The sequence below is a fragment of the Vulpes lagopus genome, chromosome 9 (assembly GCF_018345385.1).
Source record: "Vulpes lagopus strain Blue_001 chromosome 9, ASM1834538v1, whole genome shotgun sequence".
NCBI classification, from domain to species: Eukaryota; Metazoa; Chordata; class Mammalia; order Carnivora; family Canidae; genus Vulpes; species Vulpes lagopus.
In genome coordinates this window covers 61,745,498-61,767,662 of record NC_054832.1, presented here as the reverse complement: position 1 = coordinate 61,767,662, position 22,165 = coordinate 61,745,498, and positions in this window count along the sequence as shown.

Genomic DNA, 22,165 nt, shown 5'->3' with positions numbered 1-22,165 from the left:
ATGTAAGTAGTTTGGATCATTCTGGAAGGATGGACAGAGGAAGACACTGAAGTGTTTAAGTAAAGGTGAAGAGACATAATTTACATTTTAAAAGGTTATTTTTGCTGTTCTGGAATAGGAAGGGACAAGAGTAATAGAGGAGAACCAGATCTGAGACTTAGAATTTATCAGTCAGGTTGATAATGGTTTTGATTGATACGGTCACAGTGGAAATGGAAAGAAAGGGCAAGATTTTCTTTTTTGAGAGAGAGAGAGAGCATGCACATACACACATGGGCAGGAAGGGGCAGAGGGAGAAGGAGAGAAGGAATCTTAAGCAGACTCCATGCCCAGCCCAAACCCCATGCAGGTCTGGATCTCAGGGTTATGAGATCCAGACCTGAGTCAAAACCAAGACTATACTGCTTAACTGACTGAGCCACCCAGGCAACCAGTGGGAAGGATTTTCAATATGACAAATGAGGGGGAAAGGCAGAGAGATGAAACCAAAGTGTGTGGCCTGCACAATAGGATGAATAATGGTGACATCATTACAGAGACCACTTCGAGAGGAAGAAGTATGAGCAGGGATGAAAAGCAGAGCTCTGCATTGAACACATCGTCCTTGCTGTGCCCATGGGACATTCAAGGGGAGTTACCAATTATCAGTCAGATATCAGGCCTGTAACTCAGGGGAAAAGCCCACACTGTTAGATATAGAACTTGAGAAGCATCAACCTGTTCATGTCATTTGAAGCCCTGGTATGATCTGAAGTCATCTACAGAGAGGACAGAGAGGACACAGAAAGGAGAAGAAAGTAGAGAGGAGAGAAGGGGGAAAGGAGGGAAGACAAGAGGGCTTAAACCTGGCATCAAGGTGTCTCTAACTTTAAAGGTTGGTGAGAGATGCAACCCATCAAAAGCTTGAATGTTGGGTCAAGCTTGCTTTGTTTGTTGTGGTTCTGTGTCTGGTTTTTCGGATGGGGCACTAGAATGCACACACAGGCTGAGGGAAATGATGTCACAGAGAGAACACAGGAGATGACTTAGGAGAGAGAAATAAAGGAACTTACTTAGAAAGGTAAAGGATTATGGATCTGGAGCAAGAGATCAAATTCTCTTTGTATCTGAGTCAAATCTGCAAAAGTATCTTTGTCCTAATGCAAGAAGAGAAATGTTAGACCTTTTCTTTAAGCTACCTCTTCCCTTAACTGCCAAATCTTTGCTAATATGAAATATGACTTTAAACCTAATATTGCATCACTTAATAATATATGTGCTGGCCCTTAAGGGAAACCTTTTCTATTTTCATTCATTTTTATTATTTAGACCCAACTGTAAATTAAAATAGTTTGTCATCATCAATTTTGTAATAGATGCTGAAGGAAGTGTTTTACATTTATTGCATTTTTGAATGCTTAATATCAACAAAACAATACATGCATATGTATTCTATCCTTATAAGAATTAAAAAATTTTTAAAATTAACTCAGCTGTTTTTATTTCATTGTTTGATTCATGCACATGCAACCAGTCCCCTCTACCTTCAGCTTCCTGATGAGTAAAAAAGGACATAGAGGAAAAGAGACTATGGACTGCCCTATCATTCCCCTTTCTCTATGTCGTTTTCAGTATAAGTGACTGGCTGATACACGAAAGGTGTCTTAGTTTGCTCGGGCTGCCATAACGAAGTTCCACAGACTGGGTGGCTTCGACAACAGGTAGTTCAGAAAGCAGAATGCTGAGATCAAGACATCATTTAAGATGATTTCCTCTCAGCCCTTTCTCCTTGGCTAGTAGATGGCTGTTTTCTCCATATGTCATCATATGGTTTTCCATATGTGTGTGTCTGTGCTCATATTTTCTCTTCTTATGTGGTTATTGAATTAGGGCCCACACTAATGACCTCATTTAACTTAATTACCTCTTTAAAGACCCTATCTCCAAATACAGTCACAATCTGTAGTACTGTGTGGGGCGGGGGGGAGGTGGCTAAAACATCAACATATGAATGGGGGGTACCAATTCAGCCTATTGTAGTAAGAAAATATATGATAGAGTTCTCTGGTTGTTCTGACTTCTTAAAATGGCATTGACTTCTTCCTGCATCAAAGCAAGTTCTGGTTCTATCGGAAAGTGTGGCTTCTTGGGGCTGTCATCCTCTGCACGTCCTTAACATAACACACTTACTTGTACTCTTTCTGAGTCTCCCTGAACTCTTGCACACTGTGGGCCCATTGGAGCTCTGTGTTCCTGGAGCACTGAGAAGGCTGTAGAGAATGGTATGACAACAAATAGCAGACACACAGCATGTATCTCCTCTATTCATATACATCCTCTATTGTTTCTCTTTTTTTTTAAGATTGTATTTATTTATTCATGGGGGGGTAGGGGAAGAAGGAGGCCCCATGCAGGGAGCCCAAGGTGGGACTCGATCCTGGGTCTCCAGGACCAGGCCCTGGGCTGAAGGTGGCACTACACCTCTGAGCCACCCAGGCTGCCCTCTTATATTGTTACTTAAAAAATACACATTATTGAGAATTTCAAGATGGCAACAACAGAACATCAAACCAAGTGCTTCTAAGCATGAGGCCCCGAGTAATTGCACAGGTTTCATGCCCATGAAGCTGGCCTTGAAAACAGATGTGGCCACCCACAGAAAGTATTGGCAATGTGGTATAGTGAAGGCTTCTCTGCTTAGCTTCACCCCTGAATTGGCCCATGACATGATATTCTTGGAAATCTTTTCTCATCTTTCTTAGGGTTGCCATGTGGTTTCAGCAAAAATACCAGACACACCTGATAAAAATATGTAGACTGAAATGTATCCATAAAATGTATAGATCAAAAATACACAATCCACAAACTATGTTAATAGCACTGTCTGCATACAATGCTACATATTACATATTATAAATGTATCTTACATACTTATAAATATTACATAAAATGAAACAATATGCCGCATGGTGCTGAATGTAAGTCACGTTATAATAAAATGCTCTTAATTTTTTAATGGGTATTTTTATATCTCATCTTTATTTCATCAGCAGAAAGCTCATACAGACTGTCAGCTTCCACACTGGACACCTGCGTGCCCTAACCTTTTCCTGTCTGACCCTGCTGTTCTGTTTCAGCAATTTCAAAGTATGTGTCAGCCACTAATGGTTTGTCAATCCAGCCCCATCTGTGTTGTGGTTACTGAAATTCTTCCCAGTGTCTGGCAATCTATTATTTGATATTCCTGGTTTTTAGTGTTGTTGGAACTCGGCATCAGTTTTTATGCTTCCAAGAGTATTCAATGGGAGTGGCAGGAAGGGCAAATCAGCCAGTTGCCTTCAGAGCCAATAAATCCACCTGCTCTATTGTCATTTAAAAACAGAGAGTCATGGGTTTTCTGGGGTCAAATTAAGCACAAGCTGTGTACTACCTTATAATATTGGCTTGGAACACATGCACACACACACACACACACAGTAGACCATATTCACGTGGGAGACACTGGCTCAAGAAGACAGCCAGGATTATACTCAATTCACCAATCCCTCTCCTCTACTACTGTGTATTGGATTCTGTTTTAGAAGCTAGAATCCCTGTTCTTATGGGACAAGACATAAATGCATAAAAATGTAACATGTCAGAAGTTGGAAGTGTTGTTAAAAATTAAGTAAGACTGGCATGCCTGGCTGACTCAGTTGGTAGAGCACACAACTTCTGATATCAGGGTCATGGGTTCAAGCCCCACAGTGGCCATAGTGCTTACTTTAAAAAATCAAACAAGTTTTGGGGTTACAGGGAGGGGGCATGGGAGGTGGGGTGCTATTTTACGTAGAGTCACTATAAACACCCTTTCTGATAGGGGAACCTTTGAGAAGAAACCAGAAAGAAGCAGCCACACAGGTATCCGGGGGAAGGAGTTCAGAAGGAACAAGACCAAGGGCTCTGAAGCAAGTTCATCATATGTCGGAGAAAGATCAAGGAAGCTAGTGTCCCTAGAGGACAGTAGGAGGAGAGGATATTTGAGATTTCTTCTAATTGTAAGATGAGAATCCATTAGCATGTTTGTAACAAGGGATGGTGTGATCTATCTGCTCAGGAGGAATAGATGTACAAGGACAAAGGCCGAAGGAGAGAGGCCACTAGAAGGCCACTGTGATAGTGCAGGAGAAATATGGTGGCCACTTACACCAGGGCAGTGATAGCAAGCAGTGGTCAGGTTTGGGAATCTGATAGATTTCCTTATGAATTAGCTTTAAAGTATGAGGGGAAGAAAACCATCAAGGCTGGCTTCAAGGTTTTAGCCCAAAGAGCTTAAAACAGAATCCCAACTGTAATTTCACACTTTTTCTTCCTTTCTCAAGAGTACGTTGTAATGCAAGTACGCATTTGATATGATGATAATGGACAACCTGTAATTTGTTCTAATTTAGAAAATAAAATAACATTTTAAAATTTGGGTTCTCTTGACTATTAAATAATAAAGTACATGTAATGTACCTCAAAATTAGTAGTTGAAATCCCAGTGTACATTTAGATGTTTCTGCATTCCTTTATTTGGAGACCTAAACCATAAATGAGCACTCTGTGTTTCCCAAAGGGAAGCTTATTTTAGGCTACTGTCTTAACTGGAAACTATTTTGGAGAACATGCAGTATTTCTTTGTAAAGATGCATAATCAGATACAATTTATGAATAGAGTGATCAAATAATTCATCACCCAAGTGAAGATATGTTTAAGTGTGAAAGGGGGTACTATAATAATTATGCTGTAAAAGGGCACCTGGGTGACTCAGTGTTAAGCATCTGCCTTTGGCTCAGGTCGTGATCTTGGGGTCCCAGGATCAAGTCCCACATCAGCCTCCCTGCATGAAGCCTGCTTCTCCCTCTGCCTATGTCTCTGCTTCTCTCTGTGTCTCTCATGAATAAATAAATAAAATATTTTTAAAATAATAATAATTATGCTGTAAAATGAACAGAAACAAACATGGTCCCCAGCAGCCTGGCTTAAGGGTATGATAAGAATAGACATGGGAACTAACAGGGTGATAAATAGGTTCCAAAATCTGCTGCAGAGAGCTGAGATGTGTGACAAATCAGCCTTGACCTTACCTAAGCTGGTCTACCTTAATGGTGGGGCAGGGCAAGAGTTTCTAAGCAGGGGCAATCCCTGGGTGGCTCAGTGGTTTAGCACCTGCCTTTGGCCCAGGGCCTGATCCTGGAGTCCCAGCATCGAGTCCCACATTGGGCTGTCTGCCTGGAGCCTGCTTCTCCCTCTGCCTGTCTCTCTCTCTCTCTCTCTCTCGAATAAATAAATCAAAAATTTAAAAAAAAATTTAAAAAGGAATGTAGGAGAGCCATCTGGTTTGGTGCAGTATGGTGTGGAGTATAGGGAACCAAAATTGGAATTTCAATCTGACCAAGAAAGCTAAACTCAGGACAAGGCTATCATCCCAGCACCAGTCAGGGAACCAGAGTGGAAGTGCAGTCCCAGCCAGTGTACACCCGAGTGTTACAGTCCCATGTAGCACCTTCAAGTTCTTCCCATTTTGATAATGTACCTCTATTATTTCAGTATCTAAAATTTCATTACTTGAATACACCAAAACTACACGTGCACACACATGCACAACACACGAAAGATGACAGACAGATAGATAGAAACCGTTGTCCCACTAAGAGGTGTTTAGATTATTCCCAATTGTTTGTTACTACAAAGAATGTAGCAGTGGAGACACCTTCACATTTCTCTCTGTGCCCACAAGAGAGTTTTTCATCAGCTCTGGTTCCCATTAGGGCAGGATGATCCCCTAGGAAACAGTTTGGCATTTTGAAGGGGAGATTTTGTTTGTTGTGATGATTGGATAGCACTTCTACCATTTCCTATGCTGAAGCCAAGGGAACACGAAGAATTGTCCTTTAACCCACAGTAGGACGTTCGTGTAAATGAATGTACACTGATGTCCAAGGAATAGAACTACTGTGTAAATTGAAGAAAGATTGTATTTTGTTCACAACTTCATTAATAGTTGCCTATCATTTTTAAAAATCATATATTTAATAGTAACATCACATTTGAGTCACCAAAACATTTTTAAGAGTCCCATTCACATGATATATGCAGGCACATTTCCGCATCATTTCTTCTAGTTGAGTCTTACACAAGCATGTACGTATTGAAAAACATATTTCACCATGTTATTTCTCCTTTATATTTGTGTGATGGCATTATACTGATTTCTACTTGTAGTCAAAAAGGGGGTTATGTTGAGAGTGTCACAAAATATTTGTTATAAAAAGAGAGTGTTGGGGGGGCACCTGGGTGGCTCAGTTGGTCAGGCATCTGCCTTTGGCTCAGGTCATGATCTCAGGGCCCTTGGATAGAGCACCTCCCTCAGGCTCCCTACTCAGCAGGGAGTCTCTTTTCCTTCTTCCTGTGCCTGCCACTCCCCCTGCTTGTGCTCTCTATCTCTCTCTCAAATAAATACTTAAAATCTTTTTTTTTTTAAAGGCATCTTTGGGGGGGAAAAAAGAGAGAGTGTTGAGGGGCACCTAGGAGGCTCAGTTGGTCAGGCATCTGCCTTCCGCTGAGGTTATGATCCTTGGGTCCTGGAGATCAAGCTCCAAGTTGGGCTCGTTGCTCATCAGGGAGCCTGCTTCTCCCTTTCCCTTTGCACCCACCGCCCTGCCTTGTGTGCTCACTCTCTCTTTACCTCAAATAAATAAAATCTTTTTTTTTTTTTTTAAAGAGCATGTTGGATCTGATAGGTGAAGAACCACCGCCATAGTGATTATGCTGCACAGTGACTACTACATGCATCCTCAAATTTACTGTATTTTACCAATTTTCCTTCTAGGCTAGTTGTACCAGTCTGCAATCCCACCAACAGTGGTTGAGAACTTTAATTGTTCCATCTACTTGCCAACTCCTCAATTATCACTTCTTAAAAATTACTGCCTATCTAATGGGTATGACATAAAATGTGATTGTTGTTTAATTTCTATTTCCCTGATACTAGAGAGGTTGAGAATCAATCTCACATGTTTGTGGGCCTTTCTGCATTCTTCTGAGAATTTCTGGTTCACATCATTCACCCACTTTTCTGCAATTGCTTTTATATATTCCAGACCTAACCATTTTTTCATTATATGCTTTACTAATGTCCACCCCTCCCTGGAATGTCTTTTCACTTTGATTCTGATGTCTTTTATTCTATGAAAGTTTTTCATTTTAATGAAAACAGATTCATCAAAATATTTTTTTTGCTTGTGTTTTTTTTTTTTAAATCTTTTCCTATTTCAAGTTTAAATTTCTATGGAAAGTATTAACATTTTGCTTTTTACATGCATGCCTTTAACTTGCTGGGGTTTATTTTTGTGATTTGGATGAGGTAAGAATCTAATTTTTTCCAATGAAATAACTATTTTTTCCCAGCATTATGTATTGAATCATTCATCTTTACCCCATTTGAAATGCCTGCTCTGTCAAATATGCACAGTTCTGTTCCTGAATCCTCTCTTCCGTTGATTAGTTCATTTTTCTCATCCAGAAAAAATATCGCTATTTTAATTAGTTCAGCTTTATAACAAGTATCGATATTTGGTAGGACAAATTCCCCTCCTATTTCTAACTAATAAACATCTTCAAAACTGTTAGGTTATTCTTAATCCTTTGTTTTTCCACATGAATTTTAGTCAGTTGCACATATTCTATGAAAAACCTACAGGAATTTTCATTGAAATTGAAATTTTATGAAATTGGGTATCCCAGGTGCAGTTTAGTGCCACCTTCAGCCCAGGGCCTGATCCTGGAGACCCAGGATCGAGTCCCATGTCAGGCTCCCTGCATGGAGCCTACTTCTCCCTCTGCCTGTGTCTCTGCCTCTCTGTGTGTCTGTGTGTGGGTATCTCATGAATAAATAAAATCATGAAAAAAAAAGAAAAAAGAAATTTTGTGAAATTGAGGTTTACATTTGGAGAAAAGTGACATCTTTACAATATAAAGTTGTTTCATCTATGCATTTTTATCTCTTGTTTTTTAATCAAGACTTCTTTTACATTGTGGCAAATTCTGTTACTTGCCTTCCCAACAAACTTCTTCTTTTTCTTCCTTGATAATAAAACACAAATTATTTTAGAGATGGCAACCAGCCTCAGGTGTTGCACACACGGTAGGCATTCAATAAATGGCAACTATTTCCTATCATCATTCCATGGCCCACCATTTAGTAATCAAAGAAAAATAAACCTCTATGCAGGGGTTGATGAAATCATGGTCCACAGGCCAGATCTGTCCCACTTCCTACTTTTGTAAATAAATGTTTACCAAAACACAGCTATGCTTATTTATTGACACGTCTGTATTTTTTTTCACACCACAGTGGCACAGTTGGCTAGTTGCAACAGAGTCTGACTATACAATGACAGAAGCCTACCTGGTCTACTACAGAAAATGTTTCTAACTCCTAGCTTATATGCTATTCTTAGCCAGTTATTGGCCAGATGCTTACTGTTCCATTATTTTTTTGCAACTTGAACAGTCCGTGGGGCCCAGAGTTATCTGAATGCTTCTGGAAAGATTTTTAAATTCCTGATAATGGCAATGACTATGAAAAAAGACCTGTCACCAACTCCTTCACCTTTTTTCTTGCCTCAAGCATATGCTGACACCTGGAGCTTTGAGAGCAATCTTGCGAACATGGGACAACTATTATGGGGAAGTGGTGGAGGGCAGGCAAGAAGATGAGGATGACAAACAAAGCCAACTATGGAATTTGCAGGAACCAATGCAAAAATAAAAATGCAGGACAGCTTGTTATAAATACAGGGGGAAACAAAGTACTGTTAAAGATAATTAAAATATAAAGCTTTTTTCTTTCTTCGATGGTTGCTTCCTTGACCTGCCACAGTACCTTTTATTTCCTATTTAATGGCGTTCTCAAAAAAGAAAAAATCAAAAAAAAAAAATTAAAATCACAAATTACTAGCATGAATGTTCTCATGTTCTTTATATTTATATATAAGTATATATAAATTATAAAAATATATAAATTCTCATGTTCTTTATCTTCACATACATATCTTTGTATTGGGCAATGACAGTTTTAAATAAGAGCGTTTGATCATATACAGAATCCCCAGATCACGATTTCACAGCTTACACATGCTTATATAAAGCATTCCTACCAAAAAAAGTGGAATGCTGCACAAGATTAACTCAAATGTCTTTTTTCATGTCTTGATTTGCACACATTCTACGAACACCCTCTACTTTGGACTCATTGATAAGTAGGGACTGAAAGGAAAAGATACAATGGATTGCCTTATCTTTCCCTGTCCTTATATTTCATCTTTTTCAGTATAAAGAAACTGGCTAATATGGGGAAGTGATATAAGTAAGAAAGGATATGATAAGAGTTCCCTGGTTGTTCATGTTTCTTAGAATGTCATTGCCTCCTTTCTATATTTGAAGCAAGATATGATTTGAATGGAAAATGTACTCTTTGGGGGCTGTCATCATCCCAACTTAGTCATAGATGTAACATGCCTGACTAGTACTTTGAGTCTCCCTGAACTTCCCCACATTGTGGGTCAACCAGAGTCCCATACTCATGGGCAATTGCAGCAGCTTTATGTAAATGAGGTGACAGGGAATGACAGACATGTATATTCCACATATCTCCTCTGCTCACACGCAGGTCCTTATTGTCCTGTTGGACGTCATTCACTAAACACAAGTTCAAAGATAAAATTACCAAGACTTTCAGAACAGCGACACAGAGCACTAACCCAAGCTTGGAGCCCTTCCATGCAGGGAGCTTCCTGTGACTTTACAGATCACGTGCCAATGAAGATGGCCATGAATGAGCCCAGATGAGCCAGTCCCATGAGGCCAGCTCATTGCTCTCATGATTGAGCCACCAAATCAAACTACCTTTAGCCATTTTCTTAAGTGAACAATAGTGTTCTTATGATCCAAGTCTGTTTTTAATTTTCTGACAGCTGAAACCACTCCATGTCTTTTGTTTTTCCTAGGCATATTAGAATTTTTATTGCTATTGTAATATATAACCTCTTAAATTATATTTTCTAATTATTCATTACTGTGGTATCTTAACACCATTGATGTTTGATTTTTGTATGTTGGTATTTTATTCAGAACCTTTGTTGAATTCTCTTACTGGTTCTAAAAAGCTTCTCTTAGATTCTCTTGGGTTTTAGTCACAAAATGTAACATATAAATATTGAAAGTGTTGCTTTGGGCAGCCCCAGTGGCTCAGTGGTTTAGCGCCGCCTTCAGTCCAGGGCGTGATCCTGGGGACCCAGGATTGAGTCCCACATTGGGTTCCCTGAGTGGAGCCTGCTTCTCCCTCTGCCTGCATCTCTGACTCTCTCTCTGTGTGTCTCATGAATAAATAAATAAATTCTTTTTTAAAAAAAAAAGAAAGTGTTGCTTTGCTTTTGTCCATCTTGATGCCTTTTTTTCTGATCTGGCTGCAACTAGCACAATGATGAGCAGGGCTCCTGCTCTTATTCCTGACTTCAAAGTGAATTTTCTGTTCATCATTAAGTATACTATTTGCTATAGAATTTTGATGAAATCTTTTTATCACATAAAAGAAATTCACCACTATTTTTATTTTGCTGAGAGTTTTTATAATGAAAGAAAGCAGTTTTATCAGATGATTTTTCTGCATCTATTGAGATAGTTAAAAAATGTTTTGTCATTTAATACTTAATGTGGAGAATTATATTAAAAATTAATTTTAAGCATTCTTTATATTCCAGAGCTAAACCAAACCTGACCACCATGCATTATAATGTTATACACACATGTTTGCATACACACTCATGCACAAATATATATGTGAATTTAATATAAACATCTATTTCATAAATGTTATTAGATCATAATTTACCTTTCTTATACTATTCTTGTCTGGTTTTGTTATCAAAGTTATATTAGCTCCATAAAACTAGATGGGAAGCTTTTCCTCTTTGCTAATTCTCTTGTGTTATTCAGTAATGCATATATTTAATAAATATTTATTTAGGAAGTGCTGTAAAATACAAGAATTATCTGTTCCTTAAGTGTTCTCGAAAATATACCTATAAATGACCTGGATCTTGTGTGAGTTTTTTTCATTAGTGATTTTTTTTTTTTGTTTTTTTAACTGCTGATGCAATATCTTTACTGTTACTGAATCTTCTTGGTTCAATATTAGTAAGTTATATTTTTCCTGGAAATTTTCCACTTCACTCAAGTTTTTAAATGTCCTTCATGCCTTCTTCATAGCAATGATTATTTTCAAATATTTTTAAGTTTATAAATATATGTTCCCACTAGATTATAAACTCCTTCAGGCCAGGCATTAAATCTATTCTTCTATATATGTCTGGAATCTTATAATAGTAGGTGTTCACTACTACTATATTGAGTGAGCAGATGGATGAATGAATGAATGAATGAATGAATGAATGAATATCTACTGAAAAAAAAAACTGTGAGAAAACTTTGGATCTCCATTTCATACACCCTTTTGGTATACTTATCTATTTCTATAATTTACCATCTTTTATTACAATGCAGAAATTAATGTATCTAATTTGAGTAGCAGATTTAGGAAGATTTTGCTGCATCTAAAGAATAATTCAAACTCATTTAAGCTACCATTTTATTACTTAATGTAACTGTTAATATTTTTAATAACTTAACTCAATACCACCAAATTGCGCTGCAACGTGTTCAGAAAGTTTTCTTTCTTCCATGAAAATTGAACCTTTCTAACCAAGTAACAGTTGCTAAGGGATTTGGAATGGAGATTAGCATAGATTTGGGTAGCACAAATGATCCTTTGTGCATGGTAAACAGTCTACTTTTCATTTAAAAAAATTAATATCCGTGTCTGTGATGCTCACTAAGACTAGTTTGAAAATAAGCTAAATATAATCCTCTTCTCTTTAATTTCCATGAGAGCAACACCACTTGATCTGATTATGTAATGTCGAAAACCTCAAATTTACTGTCTAACTGCATAGCGCCTCTGTGTCTTGACGCTGATAATCTTAGGCAAAATTAAACTTCTATCTCTTTAACGAGGTTCTGAAAACACACTCAGAGGCAGGCAGTCTAAGGAATCATAATGTAGAAGCTTTTTAATTTTGCTGCCTCTGAATTTTGGAAATGATTCAGATATTTTTAAACTTATCATTTTTTAAATACAATCCCCACACGTGCCACTTTAGATCCTTGTCACCTCTTCCGAGGGATGCATCTCCGTTATCTTTATTCTCACTGGCTGCAAATCTACAAATCCAGGCCCAGCTGCAGCAACAGGAAGTTCTACCTGGCTGCTTCCATCCGAGGACTTCAAACAAAGAAGTCAGCTTTGGGACAAGTCACCTGTGGTGCGCAGCCCATGACTTCTCCCTGAGAGGACTCTCCTAGGGTTCATTGTATATCTCTGACTTTTCCAAACTCACCACAAATCTTCAAATAAACAACTCAATTTTACCAACAAAGTCTTTTAAAACTGCTCCCCAAAGGCTGCCTAGCATAACCACAAAGGACAACCATATGAATCACAAAACTTTTTTGTGTCAACCAAGAGATAATAAAACTATTCCAAGAGGAAGAAAAGTAACTAAGAACTTATAGCAAAATCACTAGTCAAGATGAATCATTACACAGTGCCTAACGCATTACTTGAATGTGTATACGAATGACAGAACTAACTTCATATATTCAAACACTGTATCTTTAAAAACTTTGTGATTAACTAATTCAGCATTATTTATGGAGCATCTTTTGTGCAGTTGCCATTCTAGTGGTTCTTGGGAGGCATGTAAAAATCATGCCTCTGTGGATTCATAATCCATTGAGAGGGTTGCAATATCTCTTATAATCATTTTGAGAATTATCTGAATTACTCTGAATTCCAAAATTTACCGCTGTATCAGAACAGCAACTGAACACATATGCATCTATATTTCTCACAGCTCCCAGATTTCTAGCCTTCTTCTGGTGTGGTTCACATTCCTCTCAAATAAATCCTAAGCCTCTGAAATACAATGAAAACAGGTAACACTGGAGACTAAGTCGAAGCAACAGAGACCTTTAAACAATGCAAGGAAAGGGTTAGACCAGTGATTCTCAAACTTGACTATACATTGGCTGAGGTGGCTACATAATTCATGGGGCCTGGTACAAAATAAAATGTGAGATCCCTTATTCAAACAGGAAAAAAAGGTACTAGAGCTTAGTTTTCTTCTTTTATCCCACCTTCTCTCTCTTGACTATTAATGATGGATTTTATTTGCTATTTAATAATCTTCCAAATAAAGAACACTTAGAATCTCAAATTATTTTTTAAGATATTTATTTATTCATGAAAGACACAGGGAGAGAGAGAGAGAGAGAGAGAGAGGCAGAAACACAGGCAGAGGGAGAAACAAGCTCCATGCAGGGAGCCCAATGTGGAACTCAGTCCCAGGACCCCAGGATCACGCACTGGGCTGAAGGTGGCAATAAACCGCTGAGCCACCTGGGCATTCCAGAATCTCAAATTATTAGCAAAAATGTTGTAATTTTCTTTATATTGTGCAGTGCTGATTCTACATGCAAATTTAAAAGCATTTAACTCATATACAGAATCGCTAAAATAATATAATTTGTATTTCACACCTCTACAAACGTATTTTGCTCTTACTATAACAGTGGAAATGTGGCACAAAACTAACTTAATTAGTCTTTATTTTACTTTTTTGATTTATACACATTCTGCTAACACTATCTTTGGCTTACAGAAGAATAAGGAAGTTCTAAAAGTCAAAGATTTGCCCTACTTTTCCTTTTCCTTCCATGTAAGAGAAAGTCTGAGTGTAAATGGAATGACAAATACAGGGAAGTGACATAAGTAAGAAAGAATATGTTTGGCTTTCTTGGTCACCTGCGGTGCTCAAAAAAATCATTGTCTTCTGAGTTTGAAGTAAGTGCTGGTTTGAATAGAAAGTGTAGTTTCTCTGGGCTGTCACCCCCCCCCCCCATCTACTCAGTCATAGTGTAATACGTGTAACATACTCACTTAAGCCCCACTGATCTCCCGTTCACCATGTGTCCCCTAGAATTCAGTGCTAATCAGGCACCACAGAGACTATACATGAATGGCATGCTCCATTGTCCCATCAAACTTCACAATAGAACACAGGTTTCAAGGCAAAATTATTATAAATTTGAAGATGGTGATATCAGTGCTTGAAACCAGGCATAGGGTTTTCTGGGCACAGAACCATGGAGCTAACCACTGGACTCCTCTCAGGAGCTTTAGAAAGTATTGATGCCTAGGGGCACCTGGGTGGCTCAGTCAGTTGGGTGGCAGGCTCTTGGTTTGGCTCAAGTCATGGTCTTGGGCTTGAGCCCTGCATGGGCTCTGTGCTCAACAGTGAGTCTGCTTTCAGGATTCTGTCTCTCCCTCTTGCCTCTCCCCATCGTGTGCTCTCTGTCTCTATTAAATAAATAAATAAATAAATAAATAAATAAATAAATAAATAGCATTGATGCCTTGGAGTTCCCTTCAGAAGTTGTAATTTAGGGCAGCCTAGGTGGCTCAGTGGTTTAGCGTGGCCTTCAGCCCAGGGTGTGGTCCTGTAGACCTGGGATCAAGTCCCACGTCAGGCTCCCTGCATGGAATGGAGCCTACTTCACCCTCTGCCTGTGTCTCTGCCTCTCTCTCTCTCACTCTCTCTCTCTCTGAAAAAATAAATAAAATCTTAAAAAAAAAAAAAGAAGAAGTTGTAATTTAATGGTAGCCTTGACCTGAATATCAGAACATCTACAAATCCTCTAAGAAATTCTATGTGCAAGCAAGGTTAAGAACCGCTGGGATTTAAAGGTTTTTGCGTTATTGCTCAAGGTGAGTGGAGGAAGTAACTAATATTCAAAGAAGTATATATTGGGACCATGGATTACTAGTTTTCACTATACCATTAGAAGGATTATTTTTATTATTAAAATCATTCAGTGTATATCGCCATGTTGAGAATGCACCTTCTCAGAAGTTTTGCTGCAATGAAAACCAGGTTCTGTTTAGAGGACATATTGATAGCACTTACCCAACTCCTAAATGGTCATTAAAGCAGCGCTGTCTGTAAAAATAAATAAATAAATAAAATGGAGGGGGATGAGAAGGAGGAGAAAGAAGAAGAAAAGCAGAAGAAGGCCAAGAAACAAAGAGAAAACAATTTAAATGTCCAAAATAAGAAAATTATTAAATAAACTATGGTACCTCCAAGTCATTAATTACAATGCAATCATTAAAAAAAAAAATGAGAGACATGTTACCTAGGGAAGAAAAAAGTGCATGATGTATTGAAAAACATTTTCAGAGCTATATAACTTAGAGAAGTTTGTTTATATAAAACACAAGTAGATAACGTTATCCATATGTATCTCTGTGTGTATGAATAGGTTGAAAAAAATTCTGGTTGAGAAAAAAATTCAATTAAGAAGGTAACAGTTGTTATCTCTGGGTGGTGGAATCTGAGCAACTTTCACTGTTTGCTTTATACATTTCTAGGCACTTCAACTGTATTACAGTTATGCATTAGCAAAGAATAAGAAAAGAAAAAATATTGACAGGAATGCAAAAAGAAAAATTAAATTGGAATTCCCAGAACATTGTATGCATTCACACATTTGCTTTTCACAGATGATGAAAAAACAGCACTTTAGTTGTTTATGCTTTAGTTTCTCCATCTGAGAACTGTGAATGCTGGTTTGTTTCTTTTATTTCTCAGGTAAGAGTGAACAAACGTTCACTCTGTATTGTTGAGAGACGAAATATGAGTTCGGGCTACCATTTTTTACAACTATTCAGCATACATCCCAACTTTAAAATAGTATAATTATATATAAAATATTAGAAACATCAAGGAGTATGGGTTTCCTGATTTTCTTCTCTGATAAAATCAAAGTCATCCCTCTTGGGCCAAGGCCACCATCAAAGACCTTCTGATTTGCATTGAAAGAAGCCAGGGGGGGTGATATCTTAGGATATTTAACATGGACCCGTCTCACTCAAGTTCCTTGCTATTGTTCCCCAAGATGTCCTTATTCTTTCAGAGAAAGATAAATGGTTGCAATTGTCCCTATTAGGATGGAGGATAATCAAAAGGAAAGCACTTCCTCACTAATTCCCATCTCCATAGAAACCGCTCAGTTCCTCCAGCCTCTTGTCTGCAGAAGGCAGCCCACAGTTTTGTGATATTAGGCAGTTTGAGCCTGGAGCCTGTGTTCTCTCACACTGTGATACCTTGAAGGGTGAGTTGAAAGAACAAAAAGACTCGTGCCAAATTTTTAAAGACCCCACTGCATCAAATTTAAATCCTTCCTGGAGTTTTTTTTTTTTTTTCCAAGTTTCTAAGAAACTGTCCCAAACACCAGTTAAACAGACCCACTGAACATGTGCCTTTATCAGAGTGTCCTTAATCCTGCATATCCCTTTCTGTTATTTACACTCAAACGGCGCATCGATAAGAATTTCCTCTCTCCTTTAACTTTTTTTTTTTAATATGTATATCCTCAGAAGAGTGAGACCGACCGTGGGAATCTTTACCTGCTGTGCGAAGAAGTCACTTTAATGTGGAAGTGATAGATGAATAGTATTCAAGTCCCTGTGTCCCTTTGTTCCCATTCAGATCACAGGTTGGGGGATATTATAGTAAATAGCCTAAGGTGGATTGGAAATAATTTAACTTGGTGGCTAATTGGATTTAATAATTACACCAGAGCCTTAAGTGCACTGAAGTCTGTTGACCTGAAAAAAGAATGATCAAACTAGAATTCTGGGGTGAGCTGGGTTGATAGAATTTTAGAGATAATTTTAAGGCAGGATGCTAACCTTTGCTTGCATCAAGTGAGGAACATAAAAAACAAATAAAGCAGCATCAGAGACCCTACCCAGGTCCACTGAGTTAGAATCCACATGAGAGGGGCTGCAAAATTTTGCATTTTTATTGATATGCCAAATTATTTCTATAATCAACCAAACTTGGAAACTACTTTTCTAGTATCACCTTTCTCCCCGCTGCCCATTTTATAGAGAATAATATTGGTACACCATGTCTAGCTCAGAGATTCCAAACTTAGTGCTTTCCAGATACAGATGATAAAAGGGTGGGCCAGGATAATACAGAGAGTGGTGAGGACAGTGACCACCAAGAGGGCCAAACCTCCAGCTCAAGGGGATGGCATTACTCAGCTCTGGTCAAGAGTCATAGAAAATGCAGGCCCAAGATCAATGGATCATCCTTTTTTTTTTCTTTTCCCCAAGAGAAACTGGATATCCAGTTTTTTAGGTGGAATTTCCTAATCTTCTAAATACTGTAAGAAAAACAAAACAGATGTTTGGACTGAATCATGGCCTTTGGATACCAGTTTGTCACTCCTTTATAAAAATAAAAAAATGACTCGTCAAACTTCATGCAAATGGGAATGCAACACTGGGAGAGAATAATAGAGGTTTTCTGGGGGGATCTCAAACCAAAATTATTCCCTCTACTCTGTGCTCCCGTTTCTTCATGTGATAGCAACTTGTAAAAGTCAGAGGGAGGATGACCTTTACATTTCCTCCCAACCTGAAAATCTATGATTTCAGCCCAGGCAACAGCAAGAGGTCTTTTTTTATAAGGACTTTACATCCCTCTTTTAAGAGACTCTCTGGGCATTTAAAAAGGCATAGTGTGCACACTGGTTAAAATAAAAGCTAATGGCTTAATGAACACATAGGACCATTCCGCTAGCGATGTCCTTAGCCCCAGACCAACAGTCAGAAGCTGACTGCTCAGTGGCTTTGTCTTCATCATACCTGTTTTGAAAAATAGTGAATTTTTAAAGTTTAGATGCACACCCTTAAAAAGTGGGCTTCAGGGAATATTCACAACAATTCTAGGTGAAAAGCTAAAAGCTTAGATGCCAGCGCTGAACAAGTTAAACACAGCAGCCCTCACCTGTGTGCTACCACCTGATGGCTATCAGCTCCTGCCCCACCAGCCCCAGGAGCACCCTTCCTCCCACACCCCCCACCACTTCCATGAGTGACAGTAAACCCGACAGGCAGCAATCCGAGGTTGCAAAGTGCCTGAGTCACAGGGTACTGAAAAGACTTCCAACGCTAAAACTGTCTCCCTCGAAAGGCACGAAATTCCACACTTCACTTTCTCACACGCCTTGATATTCTATCCCTTAGAAATGCATTTTGGCTAAATGCTGACCTCTTTTCAAATGAGAAGCCCCCTGGGAGGGCTGTACCCCAGGGTGGATTTGTTTAGCAGCTGGCTTTAGTTGAGGGCTACTGAAAAGCCACGGGGTTGTGGTGCAGAGGAAAGGGAACTCAGGGGTCCAGGTCACCTCACAGGGTCACAGACCAGTTGAGACCTGGGGACAGTGGAGAGAGCAAAGAGCAAAAATATCTCCATACTTGGCTATGAAGGAAAAGATAAGAAAAGGAACTGGAAATAAGTTCAAAGGAGACTTAATCTTACCCCAAAACTTGGGGCTATCTGGTGAAGGAGTCAGGAAGTCAGGCCTGGCTGGCCACTGTTGCTGCCATGCTGGGGAAACTTCAAAGCCCTCAAATCTTGTTTTTTTTCTCACCATACCTACCTCTTTCCTCCTCTCCCACCAGCGTTGGTTCCCCCCCCCCCCCTATCTTGAATTAGTAATTACTTTTCAAGTCATTTACATTGAAATTTTATGACAACTGACCAGGATTTGTTTTTAATTCATTCAAAAGCCAGTTATGATTTTTCTATTAAGACCCAAACCAAGGGGAAAAAAAGTCCTTATATTGATTACACAGGCATATTTCATTCACTTTTTAATTAGTTAGTGATTTTTCCTTTGGAACATCTCTGCATTATTGATATGTACTAGAAGAAAGAAAATATTCACCATTTTGTTGCTTTAATACCAACAAATGTTGCGACTACTGGTTGTTAAAAGTAGCTGACTTTAGAGAGCTTCTTCTTTCTTGGGATGCAAGCTGAGTTCAGAATGACTCTGGAACAGTGTGCTCCAGCTCCTGTAAACTTTTCTGTTTTGTTTTGTTTTTTTTAAAAAAAAAAAAACTTAAAAATTATGTGTTTGTCAGATACAGTAAAATGAATTCAACAATAATAATAACTACCTTCCTTCCTTTCTTTTTCTTTCTTTCTTTCTTTCTTTCTTTCTTTCTTTCTTTCTTTCTTTCTTTCTTCTTTCTTTCTTTCTTTTTCTTTCTTTCTTTCTTTCTTTCTTTCTTTCTTTCTTTCTTTCTTTCTTTCTCCTTCCTTCCTTCCTTCCTTCCTTCCTTCCTTCCTTCCTTCCTTCCTATTTAAAAATAATTTGTTGAATGCCAAACATGCCAGACATTGCTCTAGCCTCTTGGGATGCAAAGAGGCATAAAGCACAATTCCTGTATTTAAGGAAATACTATATACGTTGACAAAACTCACAAGGTCATTTGTTCATTCCAGAATGAAGATATCAACAAGTTGCTACATCAGGGAAGAGGAGAGAATGATGAACTCACTTTTCAATGAAGTGGTCAAGAAGGTCCGCAGAGAATACATGGGAGCCATGCTAAATGACAAGAGGGGTTTGTTAGATGCAAAAGGAAAATTAGACATTTTAAGCAGGAGGAATAGGCTACGTGAAGGTAAATTATGATGGAGGAAATATGTGCTTATTTGACGTGACTGGAAATTAGTTGACGACATGGATGGGTGGATTGAAATAGCAATCCTAGCCTTAGAAAGAGATTGGAGTATAAGCTCAGTATGACATACTAATAAATTTGGACCTAATTCTGGAGAAAAATGGGATTTGTTGACAAATGTCAAGTGAGATCAAAGTTATATTTTATGACATTCCTTCTAGATGCTGGGTGTGGAGGAGGGCAATGTAGATAGGCTAAAGGCGATGTTTTCCTATGTGTCCATTTTAATCCACTAAAGAACCAGAGAAAGGCAAGATTCCCTTGCTCTTCTCCGTACAACTATGGATCCAGGCTGAAAAAGATTAAATTACCTGCCCAAGGGCAAGTGGTAGGCTGAGGGCTCAAATCAGATTTGATTCCCATCCCAGTGAGAAGCCACTGGCCCCTGCTGGCTCCTTCTCAATGTGATAACAATAGCTACTATTAGAGGGCGGTTACAGTTGGCCAGGCACTGTCCCAGACACATGGCCTTCATTGTCTCTTCTAAATCACAATGAAATCTGTGAAGTGTAAAGGACTCTATAGTAGAAATATGGAACTGAGACCTAGAGAGAGTAAACATGTGCACAAGGATGTATTAATCACAAAGCTGGGACTCAAAACTTCTCTATCCGAAGCTGGAGACGAGCTCTCAGCTACTATGTTATAGTTCTTCCCAACATTTAGGAAGAAAAACAAAAACAGACCCCATCTGCCATGTAAGAGGCATTCACAGAGGTTGGATAAATGTTGAATGAGAGTTTGAGTCATGCAGCAAATTAGTGGTAGAGCCTGACCTAGAAAGAAGCCAGGTCTCTCCACCAGCATTCTTCCCACAACCACACTTGACAGCAATCTACTTCGGACCTAATTTAGACAGACGAAGTTGTCAAACCCGCACGCAGAAAAGTTACAGAATGTCTGACGTTGGCCTGAAATCTCTAGCCTCCAAGATAAATCTTTCAAAACCTCATCCCCTTTCCTGTCCACTGCCAGCCCGGTGGGGTGGTTCAGGCAGGAACTGACCCTCACGACGGCCCAGTAGTCAGACCTTGAAAAGTCCAACAGTAGCCTCAAAAGCTAGATGAGATGGAAGAAGGGACTTGTGAGGTTAAAATAAAGAGCCTTAATGAATGTTTAAAATTGTTAATTCATATAAAATGAGCTCAGCCAAATAATAGGCAATGAAAACAGTTCATAAAGAGAGCTCTCATTTCATACCATACTTTGAACATTACCTAAAACACAATTTCTCATCAAAACGATCTAGAAAAATGTGATTACACCAGAAAGAAAGGGAAAGTGTATACCAAGGAGACATTTGTCTTCTAGGAATTTAACTACAAAATAATTAAATTCAATGGAGTGTGTAATTATACAAAAACGAAACTCGATCTCCCCAGAAATCTCCCTCCTACTACCTCAAGGGAATGAGCCAGATCCTGTGTTTTTTCTTGTTTGCATTTTCCGTATTAATCTTGTCATGATTTGTAGAAAAGAATCCCGGGATACATTTCAGATGGGTTTCGCATCTTCTGGAGTCTCACCTCGGGAAAGAGTCTGTTCTGACATTCTGTGTGGTGCTTCCAGGTACCTCCTGGGCAAGCAGAAGTGTCCGAGGGCACAGAGGCCTGGGCTGTGGCCCTTCTGCGTGCCTGAGACTGTGGCTCTTTGGAGAACAAAAGTATTTCTCATTACAGGTGCAGAGCTGATAAAAATGACTTCTTTTTTTTTTTTTTTAACTATAATATTCAGTTAAACCTCTTCATGGGCTAAACCCTAACTGACACAGAATACGTCTTTTGAAAAGTATATTTTGTGATAACCTCGTTTGATTAACTTTCAGTGGCTTATTAAAACCGTAAGGAGATAATAGAAGGGAACGCATTTTTCAGATTCCAGTCAGATTTTTTACCCTTTTCTTAACTATGTGATTTCTATATATATGTAAATTCTTTTTATTGATTTTTTTATTACTTTGAAAGAGAGAGAGCATGAGCAGGTCGGGGTGCAGAGGGAGCGGGGTGTCTGACTCGGGGCTTGATCCCAGGACCTCGAGATCATGATCTGAGCCCACGGCAGATGCTTAATCCACCGAACCACCCAGGCGCCCTTCCGTGTAAATTCTACATGTTCTTTCCTTCACATCTTCATCAGTACTTTGAGAAGGAGTCTTGGTCAGTGTATAAGATTTGAAAATTGTTAACAATTTTCCTGAATCCCATGGCTCTGAGTTAGTTTATCAGTTAGCAATTAATATTTAGGCGATTTTTTCCCCCAGCTAAGTTTTCAGTCACCCCGTGAGGATGCTTATAGCCACCAGGAGAGAAGGATTTCCCTTCCAAACCTTCTGGGTTATGTGGCATAGACAGACCTACCTCTGCTCTTTGCTCTGCCAGTTTCTCTCCTTATTCCTTGCCCAAGCCCTTGAAGGGGGTTTTGAGCAAAAAGAACTC